The 13361-nt window shown below is 43.8% G+C and overlaps 1 long non-coding RNA gene across 1 annotated transcript in view; it reads right to left on the bottom strand.

Moving 5' to 3' along the window:
• Positions 1-13361, bottom strand: part of LOC129049470 (uncharacterized) — a 68464-nt gene that overhangs the window by 30690 nt on the left and 24413 nt on the right. The window contains exons 5-6 of the long non-coding RNA XR_010136744.1: positions 4450-4760; positions 1318-1407 (exon numbers count right to left, since the gene is read on the bottom strand). This is a non-coding gene — a long non-coding RNA (uncharacterized LOC129049470). The remainder of the gene's footprint in view (positions 1-1317; positions 1408-4449; positions 4761-13361) is intronic.

Below are 13361 nucleotides of genomic sequence, written 5' to 3' on the forward strand. Positions count from 1 at the left end.
AGTGTATGCCACCTACTGACTGTCTTATAAAAGGTGAAACTTGGCATCATAAGAACATGGGCTCCACAGTCAGGCATAGGTTCAAATCCCAGGTCTGCCACTTAGTAGTTGCATGACCTTGAGCAAGTTACTAACCTTTCTGTGCCTCAGCTTTCCATCTGTAAAATGGAACTGACAAAAGTAGTACCTCCCTCATAGGATTGCTCTGAGGAATAAATGAGTTAACAGAAAAACAGTGCCTGGGATGTAGTTGGGGCCACACAAGTATTAGCTGTCATTATTCATGTGCATTAGTTCATCGACTTCTCACATCACCCCACTTTACAGATGAGAATACTAAGGCTAGAGAGACAAAGAAGCCCAGATCTGAGCATCTCCAGCATCCATGTCCTCAACCAGTGAGGCCATGCATGGCCCAAATCCCCTCAGCCATGCAGCTAGGCCTCCATTCCCAATGCTTAAACTGGGCAAAACTTCCACATCCTTATATTGATATCACCTATCATTTTAGTAGGAAATGAACTCTGAGTTCATTCAAAGGTAGGAAATCCTCCTACTTAAAAACAGTTCATTTCATAAAAACAAAAACCCTTGTTAATTAACACTCCATTAACAGGAAAATGATATGGTGGCAGACCGAGGGCTCAGGGTTCCAAGTTTTGACTCAGTGTTGTCAACAAGCACCTCCTTTTGCCCAGGGAATATCAGAGAATTGTTCATACAGAGACAGCGACCGCAGATGGGGCACTAGTGCCTTCAGCTGCAAAAGGTCGTCTGGCAGGAAGCACGTTGGTCCCCTGGCAGTTTCTTGGGCCATGTGGCATAACCGCCAGGTTATACTTCTGCAATTACAGTCTCCAGGGACCTGCCGCATGAAACAGACATTGGTTGTGATCCTGTAAAAAGCCTCAAGCAGTGGCTCTTTCAGTACAAGGAAACCCTTGGGACAGAAAAGTTTACTTTTGCTCAGGCTTTATGGTGACAGCCAGCATGATCAACAGGAATGCAGCAGTTGGGTGACGCATGAGGCTCAGGAGCCTTTGTACTTGACTTTGAAAGATTATAAATACACCAGGCTCACCAAGCATAGCCAGTCAGTTACAAATTACGAGTCATCTTTCGGTTGTTGCTGAACTTCCTTTACACCTCTCGTTTTGAACACAGTGAGCAAACAACATCTAATCTTCTGGCTGTGGAGTTCCAAGTACACCACAAGGCATCGGGACACACCTTTGCCCCAGCTGCTTTGTGTGGTTGCAGGTTAACCAGAAATGCAGCTAGGAGTTCACCTAAACCCTTCCTTTCCCCTGTACATACCTTGGTGTTGATTTGACGGCTGGATTCTGAGTATTGATCCCAGTGTTCAGGGATAGTTACTTCATTAAGACTTCTGAGATCCCCCATTTGCTTGAAGATAAAAACAGGCAAAGGTATAAACAGATAAACAGTCACACAAATAAATAGCTGTGTGGGCCATTACTTTTAAAGCATAGTAGATGTTATTTGTGTTTGGAGAAGCTTAATGATACACTCAAGAATCCAATAGTAGAAACTGTTTGCTTTCAGGAAGAAAATGTTATACCAGGAAGGTAAGTTTGAATAAAAGAACTATATAATAGCAATCCACAATACACCTGTTCATTTGTAGCATAATAGTTACACCTGCTCACTGGGGCTTCTTTGAGATTTCAGTCTTTGGTGTAAGACACACGTACACACATGTGCACACACAATGGTAAGCATGCATGCTCTTCAGCTTCAACCCTCAGTGCACAATAAAATAAAAAATATACTTGAATCATCTGTCTCAGCCCCAGCTAGAGCCTACGTCTTCCAACATGAATTTTAAAATACCTTTTTGCCTTTTAAAATATGCTGTAGAGGCCAGGCGCAGTGGCTCATGCCTGTAATCCCAGCACTTTGGGAGGTCAAGGCGGCCGGATCACGAGGTCAGGAGATGGAGACCATCCTGGCTAACACGGTGAAACCTCGTCTCTACTAAAAATACAAAAAAGATTAGCTGGGCGTGGTGGCGGGTGCCTGTAGTCCCAGCTACTCAGGAGGCTGAGGCAGGAGAATGGCATGAACCCGGGAGGTGGAGCTTGCAGTGAGCCGAGATCACGCCACTGCACTCCAGCCGGGGCGACAGCGCAAGACTCCGTCTCAAAAAAAAAAAAAAAAAAAAAATGCTGTAGATGATTTTTAGTTTATCCGGGTCCTTTGTAATTAATCTCTGCATTCATCACAATTGGAAGAAAAGCTCAAAATAAGAAAATAGCTTTCCTCCAAGTTTATTGCAATCAGAGAAAAATACAATTTAAATGTTTTTGTTTCCCATTTCTGTTCCTTACATGCATTGGCTAGAATGGTTCCTGGTCTATAAGCCAGTGGGTTGAGATACCTGACCAGACCACCTTTTCAACCCAGTTCTTTCTCCTCTTTGTATTTCTCCCATACAATACAGTATTGAATATTTCATAACCTATGGGTGTATGTTTTTGGCAATGTGGCTAAGCCAGGCGGCATTGAGGACTGTCCTGGTGACAGTCTGGTGCAGCCCTCACCCAGGCTCCCACACTCACACCCCTCCATTCTCCAGTGGGCTGTGTAAGTTAACAGCAAATAAATGGCCCAGAATGGCTTCCTGTCAGAGAAAAAAAGGGACAAAGACTTCTGCCCTTAAACCTCGGGTAACAAAAGTAATCTAGTGGAAATCAATATTACTAGGAATAGCCTATGATTTTGGTGGTGTTGAGTTCAAAGACAACATGGCCGAAGTGTGATCATCCACCCAGTCACATGAGGCAAAAACCCAGGCCCAACCCACGTCCTGACCTCCAGCTTCCTCCCCACGGCCAGTTGGTTAGAACGTGTAGGGAGTGTACCTCTCCCAGCCCTGGAATCCCCTCACCATCTTCACCCCTTCCCCACCTTCAAAGACCTTCATGGCCAAGTGTGGTCTGACCACACTTGACCCAAAGCCCTTCCTCTGAGCTCTCAGCTCCACATCACAACCTGGTGACCACGTGCCTCTCACTGTCATGTGCTTAGATATGTGTGTGTGTCCACCTCACCACACACTGTGAGATCCTTGAGGACGCATTGTCTCTTTCATGTCTGTATCTCCAGTGCCTAAAATGGAAAGTGCTCACTTACTAAATAAATATACTATATAAAAAATAATTTTTATCCCTTGTCCCATCTGAGATGGAAAATGAGTAAAGTTTACAAGTATTAATATAGTCAGCATCCCACTAAGACCACACAGACACTGAGATGATCACAGGATACTTATGAGCAAATGCAAAATAAACTATGAGAACTACGACTGCTTCCAGTGCTCTTCATTAGAAGTATCAGCCATGCTAATATCCAATAACATGTCAAACACTCTACATTAAATCATCACAAGTCTCTAAGGCAGGTGTTAGTTTTCTCTTTGTACAGCCCAAGAAGCTGAGACAAGAGTCACACAACCAGCCAATAGAGAGAAGAGATTCAAACCCGGAGACCTTCTGTCTCTAATCCCACCCTCCTCCCACTGTCTCCTGCTGCCTCTCTGTTTCAAAGCTTGGCTCTGACACTATGAGCACTGCCAAAATTTTACAACAGTTTGCGTATGTCATGGTCTGCAAAAGCTGCGGATGGCACTGTGGTGGTAGCCTCAATAGAAGGCTGAGACTGCTTACCAGAGGGAGGATTTCCTGAGCTCCGATCACACCTGCTCTTTGTTCTCTCTCTCTCTCTCTCTCTCTCAATACAGACAGGGTCTCACTCTATTGCTCAGGCTGGAGTGCAGTGGTGTGATCACAGCTCACTGCAGCCTCAAATTCCTGGGCTCAAGTGATCCTCCTGCTTCAGTCTCCTGAGTAGCTGGGACTACAGGCATGCACCACCAGGCCTGGCTAATTTATTTATTTTTATTTTATTTTTGTAGAGACAAGGTCTCGTCACCTTCCCAGACTGATCTCGAACCCCTGGGCTCAACAGATCCTCCCACCTCAGCCTCCCAAAGTGCTGGGATTACAGATGTGAGCCACCACTCCTGGCCCACACCTACTCTTTATCCTCAACCCACACCCCCAGGCTCAAACTCAAAAGGAAGGAGCAAACCCTAGAAGATGCGTAAAACACACCTTGACCTAAAATGTGCTCATGACCAGGCAACTTGACTACATATTCTCCTCCACCTACGGTGGAGTGACGTCCCTATAAAAGCCATTGTAAATTGAAAATATTGAAAGCCTAAAATGCTTTGAATACACCTAGGTTGAACATCAGAGCTCAGCCTCGCCTCCCTTAAATGAGCTCAGAACACTTACATTAGCTTACAGTGGGCAACATAATCTAACACAGGCCTATCTATGTTATAATAAAGTGTTGAGTATCTCATGCGATTTACTGAATACTGTACTGAATGTGAAACAGAATGGTTGTCTGGGTACTCACCATTAGCTGACACAGCTGAACGCACATTGCGCCTGAAGAGCGTTTGAAGCATTGAACTAAAATTAATTGCTGGGTGATGGGGATGCTACAATGACAGGGTCATCAATTTCTCTCTCTACTGCTGAGGCTGGAGAACCATGGGTAGAAGGCGCTGGAGCATCAACGCTTGATGGTTTGGCAGGCGTAGTGCTCTTCCTTCAGGAAGGCATCAGGTGTCCGTGGTTTACCCTTCTGATGGCAGGGCTGCCTGGGTGCTTTGGCTCACAGCCACTGCCCAGCATCAGGAGAGTGTCATACAGCATATCCCTTGCCTGTGGGATAAAGGCCAGTCTTCAGAATCTGAAGTGCACTTTTTTTTTTTTTTTTTTTTGAGAGGGAATCTCGCTCTGTTGCCCAGGTTGGAGTGCAGTGGCATGATCTCGGCTCACTGCAACCTCCGCCTCCCAGATTCAAGCGATTCTCCTGTGTCAGCCTCCTGAGTAGCTGGGACTACAGGCGTGTGCCACCATGCCTGGCTAATTTTTTGTATTTGTAGTAGAGACGGGGTTTCACTGTGTTAGCCAGGATGGTCTCCATCTCCTGACCTCGTGATCCACCCTTCTCGGCCTCCCAAAGTGCTGGGATTGCAGGCGTGACCACCATGCCCAGCCCTAAAGTGCACTTTCTACTAAATGCCTGTCACTGTCATACCATCCTAAAGTTTAAGCTGGAACTCTCTATGTTTGCACCTGTTGCCTGAAGGGTGTATTAGAAAAAATACAGTTTCCTCCAACCCCTCCCCACCTCATTTGTGGAAGAATCTCATGTCTCCCTCCTAGAAATGGATTCAGCCTGAGATTCTCAAGACCAAGGTGGCATCCCAGGGTTCCAGGCTCTGGAGACAAGGATGTGGAGGGAAGGGGGTTAGGCGGGGAGGTCACTCTGGGAAAACACATGTAACCTAGATCCCCAGTGAGCTAAGTGGGACTGACTCCTACATGGAAATAGCCCCAGCAGACTTGTCACTGCAAGAATTCTGGTCTCCCTGGATACCTAGCATGCTCAAGAGCCCACTTGAAACACTGAAACACTTCAGCATACTGTATGTGCTCAGGGGAGTGGCTGAGACTAGCAGGTTGAGGAAGGAAAAGGAAGAGGGCCTTCTATGTGCCAAGTCCTAGAGCTCAGGCACCATACCAGGAGCCAACATGAAAAATAGTCTGCAGCAGACGTTGCTCTCGCCTCACGCAAAACCACTCCAACCTCCTAGCAAGATTTCCTGTGCACCAAAGGCTGAAACACCAAAGACCTCTTCCTCCAAAGTCCCTTGCACTAGGGTTTCCCCCGAGTAATCTTCCAGGTCGATTATAATAATAATAGCAGCTTACCCAGGTAGATGCTCTAGTGCATCGTACAGCCTGAGCATTTGAAGTGGCCACCACACTGCCCCTCTGGAAGCACAGAGGTGGAGGTGCTTTGGACCTTCTCCAGCAGGGATGACAGTGGCACTATGTCTAGTCAATCTCTAACCTCAGGGGCAGTCAGCAGCATCAGCACAGCTTCCTGGTTCAGCAGCTTTCCGGCCTGCAGCACAGGCAATGTGGTTTTTGAGTTCACAGTGGAAGCAGCAGATACAGCAGCTACCTGACTAAGCTAGTTTTGCAGTGTGGTTCTGAGACTGTACCTGGACCTAGATCCACTCTGTAGCCTCCCTCTCCAGCCCTTGCCATCATTCTACAGTCCAGTGGTTCTCCAAGGGTGTGCTCTGGACCAGCAGCACCTGGGAACTTGTTAGAAATGCAAATTCTTGGGCCCCAGCCCAGACCTGCTGAATCAGAAACTCTAGGGGTGGGACCTGGTAGGCTTGACTTTAGCAAGCCTTCTAGGTGATTCTGATATGCCCTAAAGTTTAGGGACCTCTGCTGAAAGTCAACCACCTATAATAAATCCATTTCTACTGTAACTAGAGTGGATCCTGCTGTCTGCAGATTCGTCCTGACTGAATCACAGTCGCTGTCCTCATGTTGTCCATAAGGAAGACAATAAATAATGACAAAGCAGCATGTCATTATGGGGGAAGAAAAGAACAGCGTCACCTTACCCAGCCAAGAATGGTGACCTCCCAACTATCTTTATAACCTAGCCTTCGCAACAATTTTGAACATGTGCCCTCAATAGTTATATTTATTTCTAAATTTTATTTATACCTATTAAACATCTAAAAATTATAAATAGAAACCTAAAAGATGAGATTTTTTAAATGAATATAAATTAACGTTCTAATACTTTCTTCTTGAATCTGTAAGGATTGATTTGGCACTTTAGCAATCACTGCTCTAGAATGTCAGGATAACCTTTTGGCAAAAGTAACAGCAGAATCAAAGGAATTAAAAGAAGGGTGCAGGATATTTTTGTAGAACTTAGGCAAGGGAGCATCACGAGGTGACAATGACAATAATGATGATAATGGCAATGATAATGATGATAATTTCTCATTTTTGAGCAACTAACATGATCACTTAGCCTTGAAAGCAATCATGTGAGGTAGGACTATTATTCCTACTTTTCAGATTGGAAAACTGAGGGCCAACAGTCTCCTATCTGGTAAGTAGCAGAGCGGGGTTTTGAAACCAAAATCTGGGTTTTTCCATTGCCAGTTTTGGGCTTGGGCTACTGCATGGTTGGAAGAGCCATCTACTGAGACAGAGAATTCAGGAAGAAGAGCAGGTTTGGAGAGAAGATGGTAGGTTTTGTTTTGATGTTTGAGGTGCTCCCAATGTATTCTGGTGAAGCTATCCAATACACAACTTAATATATGAAGCTGCAGAACCCAAGTGTGGCTGCAGAGAAAGGGTTGGTAAACTTTAACTTCTTAGCTCAAGTCGAAAATACTTATTTTGTTGTGAGCACCATGATGAAAAGGAGCAAGGGCCAGGTGCAGTGACTCATGACTGTAATCTCAGAGCTTTGGGAGGATGAGGCAGGAGGATTGTTTGAACCCAGGAGTTTGAGGCTGCAGTAGCTATGATTGTGCCACTACATTCTACTACTTTGAACTTTTCTTCCAAAAAATTAGGATGAATGCAGAAATTACAAAGGACCCAGATAAATTTAGTAAGCCTGGGCAACAGAGCAAGTCTCTGTCTCAAAATAAATAAATAATTCTAAAATCTTTTAAAAAGAAAAAAGAAAGGAGCAAGTGGAGAGGGAAAGTAGAAGAGACAATGGGGGTGGGGGTGGGGTGGGACATTGGATAATGAATGGAGCGAGCTTCTCCATCAGCTACGTGGGGACAAAATTGTGAGCACTGCTGGGATTGTTAGCTTTGGCCAGGAGGAGGGACAGAAATCACACAGCCCTGGGCTTGAATGCCAGCTTCATCTCCTTCTAGCTACAAAACCATGGAAAAGATAATGAAGTAATGAACCTTGTTGCCTCTGTTTCCTCTTCTGTAAAATGAGAATAATAATATATCTCCATCTGATGGAAATGTTATGCTGATTAAATGAGAAATGGTGTAAAGTGCATATCTGTGTTTGGCCCATAGAAATAACTCAATATTTGTTAACTATAATTAGCTAACTGTCATTATAACTGGTATTGTTCTCTGAGCTAGGAACCAAGCAGGTAAGGATTAGTGCAAATGGAGGTGACCTTATAGCAGAGGAGCATAAGAGCTCAAAAGAATCGTTAGCTGATGACTTTAACTTTTGGGCCAAGTCAGGGGCAAAGTCAAGAACTAAGAATGAGAGGAGCAAAGGCAGGGTAGGAGCTTGAGGAGAAGGCAAAAATCCTTAAGAACCACACAGGGGATTAAGACAGGAAATGAGTTAGGTTTACCCAAAAGGACCTCCAAGTAGCAATAACAGCATTAATCAATATGCTATCTACAAAGCACACTCAGAAGAGCAAAGTTAGGGAATTAACACTTCCTAATTTCAAGACTTACTATAAAGCTACAGTAATCAAGACTGTGCGGTACAGATTGACATAAAGACAGACACAAATATCAATGGAACAGAATTAAAAGTCCAGAAATAAACTCATACACATAGGGGAAACTGATATGACAAACAGATAAAAGCAATTCATCAGTGAAGGATAGTCTTTTTCAACAAATGGTGCTGAAACCATTGAACATCCATATGCAAAAAAAAAAAAAAAAAGAACTTTGATTCATACCTTGTACCATATACAAAAGTTAACTCAAAATAGACCACAGACCTAAATGTCAAACTGAAAACTGTAACATTTTTATAGAAAACATAGGAGAAAATCTTGGTGGTGTTGGGTTAGACCAGGATTTCTTAGAAATGACCCCAAAAGCACAAGCAATAAAAGAAAGATTGATAACTTGACTTCATCAAAATTAAAAACTTCTGGCCTTTGAAAGACACTATCAAGAGAATGAAAACACAAGCCATAGACTGGAGAAAATATTTGCAAAGTATGTATGTGATAAAGGTCTTGTATCCAGAATACATACTGACCTCTCAAAACTCTGTAAGACAATAAATAGTCCAATGAAAACAATAAGTAAAAGCGTTGAGCAGATACTTCATTAAAAAATATGCAGGGATAGCAATGATGCTCAACATCATTAGGGAAATGCAAATTAGCATCACAAGGATGTGCCACTACACATCTATTTGAATGACTAGAGTCAAAAAGACCAGTTACCAAGTATTGGCAAGGATGGAGAAGAGCTGGAACTCTCATACACAGCTGGGGGTCATGCAAAATGATATAGCCATTTTGGAAAAGTTTGATTCCTAAAAAGTTAAACATACACTCAGCCGGGCGTGGTGGCTCATGCCTGTAATTCCTGCACTTTGAGAGGCTGAGGCAGGCGGATCACCTGAGGTCAGGAGTTTGAGACCAGCCTGGCCAACATGGCAAAACCCCACCTCTACTAAAAAAAAAAAAAATAATACAAAAATTAGCCAGGCCTGGTAGTGCACACCTGTAGTACAAGCTACTCAGGAGGCTGAGGCAGGAGAATCACTTGAACCCAGGAGGCGGAGGTGGCCGTGAGCCAAGATCGAGCCACTGCACTCCAGCCTGGGTGAAAGAATGAGACTCCATCTAAAAAAAATAAAATAAAAGTTAAACATACACCTACCACATGATCCAGCCATTTCACTTCTAGTTATTTTCTCAAAAGGAAAAAAAAACATATGTCCATACAATGAAAGACTTGTACATGAATGCTTATAATAACTTATTCATAACCTCACAAAACCATAAGAAGCCTTTAAGGGGTGCCTTCATAAGTATATGTGATGATGGAAAGGCGAGCCCCAAAAGTGGGGCTTAGCCCGGGTTTTGCCCAGGAAAGAATTCAAGAGTGAGTTGCCATGTTAGACAGCAATCTTGTACTGAACAGTACTGCTCCTTGCAGAGCAGGGCTAACTCATAGATAGTGCATCTAGAGTTGGCAACAAATGAGCTGTTGGCAACTGTATTTCTACCTGCTTATATCAACTTTCAATAACATAGAAATTAAGGGGCATTTAAAGCAAATTGAGAGGCGGGTTATTTAGAACTTTCTAGGAAAGGGACGGTAACTTCTGGGTCATTGTCATGGCATTTGTAAACTATCATGGCATTGGTGTGAGTGTCTTATGCTAATGAGCAATGATGACAGCTAGGGATGGCTTTTGTTGTCATTTGCTGGTTCCCGCTGGTTTCTTCACTTTTTCCTGCCTGAGACTGGGAAATAAATCCTGCTGGTCTCCTACCTCAGATGGATAAACCGGGTTTATCTATGCTGTGGAATACTACCCAGCACTGAAAAGGAATGAACTACTGATACACACAACCACCTGGATGAATCTCCAGAGAATTATGCAAGGTAAAGGAGTACATACTGTATGGTTCCATTTACAAAAGACTCTAGAAATGGCAAATTAATCTATAGGGACCGAAAGCAGTTTCTGTGGTGCACTGGGAAATAGGGGAAGGGAGAGAGGAATTACAAAAGTGCATAAGGAAACTTTTGGAGATGATGAACAGATACGTTCATTGTCATTGTGGTGATGGTTTCATGAGCATAGATATATGTCAAAATTGATCGAATTGTACCGCAGACTGGGTGGTTCACACAACAGACACTTTGAGACAGAGAATCTCACTCTGTTGCCCAGGCTGGAGTGCAGTGGTGTGATCTCGGCTCACTGCAACCTCCGCCTCCCGGGTTCAAGCGATTCTCCTGCCTCAGCCTCCCAAGCAGCTGGGATTACAGGCACCTCCACCACGCACAGCTAATTTTTGTATTTTTAGTAGAGATAGAATTTCACCTTGTTGGCCAAGCTGGTCTCCTGACCTCAAGTGATCTACCCACCTCAGCCTCCCAAGGTGTTGAGATTACAGGTGTGAGCCACCGTGCCCAGCCTACAACAGAGGCTTATCACTCCACAATTCTGCAGGCTGAAGTCTGAGACCAAGGTGTGGGGAGGGTTAGTTTCTCCTGTGACCTCTCTCTTGGAGTTATAGATGGCCCTGTGTCTTCACGTGGTCTTGCCTCTGGAAATGTCTGTGTCCTAATCGCCTCTTCTTATGAGGACACAAGTCAGATTGGATTAAGGCCCGCCTTCATAATCTAATTTTAACTTAATCACCTTTTTAAAGATCCTGTCTCCAAATATATAGTAGTTACATGCTAAGGTATTAGGGGTTCAGGCTTCAGCATATGGATTTCGAAGGGAAACAATTTCGCCCATATCAAGCCATGTTTTCTGTTTATATCACAGCACTTACTTACCACACAGTTAATTGAGATGTAGCCGAATTTCCTTAGGATATTCTGGTTATGTGAATTACGTGACTAATAGAAGAGAGATTTTCTTTAACTAGCAATTCTATTAAACTACCAAAAGCTATAGCTGAACACCTTTAAAAACACACATATAAACAGGGGACAGTGGCTCACACCTGTAATGTCAGCACTTTGGGAGGCCAAGGTGGGCAGATCACCTGAGGTCGGGAGTTTGAGACCAGCCTTGACAACATGGTAAAACCCTGTCTCTACTAAAAATACAAAAAAAAATTAGCTGGGTGTGGTGGTGTACACCTATAATCCCAGCTACTCAGGAGCAGGAGAATTGCTTAAACCTGGAGGCAGAGGTTGCAATGAGCTGAGATCACATCACTGCACTCCAGCCTGGGTGACATAGTGAGATTCTGTCTCAAAAAATAAATAAATAATTTTAAAAAAATAAAAAAAAACGCAGACAAATTAAACAGGCAGAAGGCAACATGATTTTGGTGGGGAAGTGGAGGAAAGAATGGGGCTGGAGACATAAAGAAAGGCCTGAAAGTTATTCTTTCATCATAGGCGATAGGAACGGAGAAGAGCTACATATCAAAAAGTAGCTTTTTCTTTATCCTCTGGTCTGGTTTTACCATCAGGCTGCTTGGATGGACCCAAATGAGGACATTGTCCAGTCTGGTCGAGGGCCATCTGTTGGTCCCCACTGACCGAGACCTCCCACCCCCACAGGACAATCATTGCTTTGCAACTTAAACAGAAGGCAGGTTTTGGGCGGACTGCCTTCCTTGCCACGGGACCACACCAGCAGCTGCTGCCTTTGTGAGTGCTTTCCGGTTAGTGCCAAGGGCAGGAAATTTAAGCCAGAGTCAGGCAGGCGGGGCACCAGGTGTGGTGGGAAGCAGGGCTTATCTGACAACCATCTGCATAAGGACCGATGGAGGCCTTTGCAAGCCCCAAGTTGCTACTTCAAACATTAACTTGTGTTTTTATTCAGATAGTCTACTAAAGCTCAATGTGGAATTGGTATGTGCTTTTAAATACCAGAACACTCCTACTGTGCCTGTGATGAAAGCTTCCTGTTTGGGGTGAGACCTTTGGACTTGTATATGGAATTGGGGAATTTGGGGAAGAAGCAAGTCTCCTCACCTGGGCTGGAGCTGAGCAGTTTGTGAACTGACACTGCAGTGAGACAAACATTATCCTTTTGGCAGGACTTGAACTTATACGAGCAACCAGAGAATTATGACTTTAGGGATTCTTATTTTATTAATCTTTATTATGTTGGCCATTTATTAAATATCTACTATGTGCCAATCACCTAGAACAGTATATTAACTGTTCTAGGCAGTTAATATACATATGTATGATATATATGTACCATCTCAATCTCAAAGAGTAGATAGTAATATTCTTCATTTTACAATCAAGCAAATGAGGATCAGGGAAATGCCTTGCCCAGAGACACACAAATCTTCAATAGCAAGGCTCAACTCAGACCTAGATTTGTCTGATTTCAAAGCCTTTCTCCTTTCTCTCACTTCTTGCTTTTCTGAAAGAATGCCCTAAAATATATTTTGGACCTGTACTTGGGTTTTGTTATATGGCAAGTTATCTTTAGATGTCTATTTAGATTGTAAGGTTCTTAATAGGAAAAGATTGGGTTTTTTCTTGAGACAGAGTCTCACCCTGTCGCCCAGGCTGGAGTGCAGTGGTGTGATCTCAGCTCACCGCAACCTCTGCCTCCCAGGTTCAAGCGATTCTCCTGCCTCAGCCTCCAGAGTAGCTGGGACTTTAGGCGCCCGTCACCACGCCCAGCTAATTTTTGTATTTTTAGTAGAGACAGGGTTTCACCATGTTAGCCAGGCTGGTCTCGAACTTCTGACCTCAGATGATCCACCCGCCTTGGCCTCCCAAGGTGCTGGGATTACAGGCGTGAGCCACCATGCCCGGCCAAGATTAGGTCTTTTTCTGGCTTTTTCTTAACAGAATATACACATTTTTACATCAAAAGTGTTACTTGAAAGTGTGCACCTAACAAGACTATTATAACAGCATCAAGCTCCTGGTTTTGACATATATTGTTATATAAGATGACATCATGGGGAAAGCTGGAGAAAGGGCACGTGAAGACTCTCTGCAACTTATTTTTGCAACTTCTTGT

The sequence above is a fragment of the Pongo abelii genome, chromosome 14 (assembly GCF_028885655.2).
Source record: "Pongo abelii isolate AG06213 chromosome 14, NHGRI_mPonAbe1-v2.0_pri, whole genome shotgun sequence".
Taxonomy (NCBI): Eukaryota; Metazoa; Chordata; class Mammalia; order Primates; family Hominidae; genus Pongo; species Pongo abelii.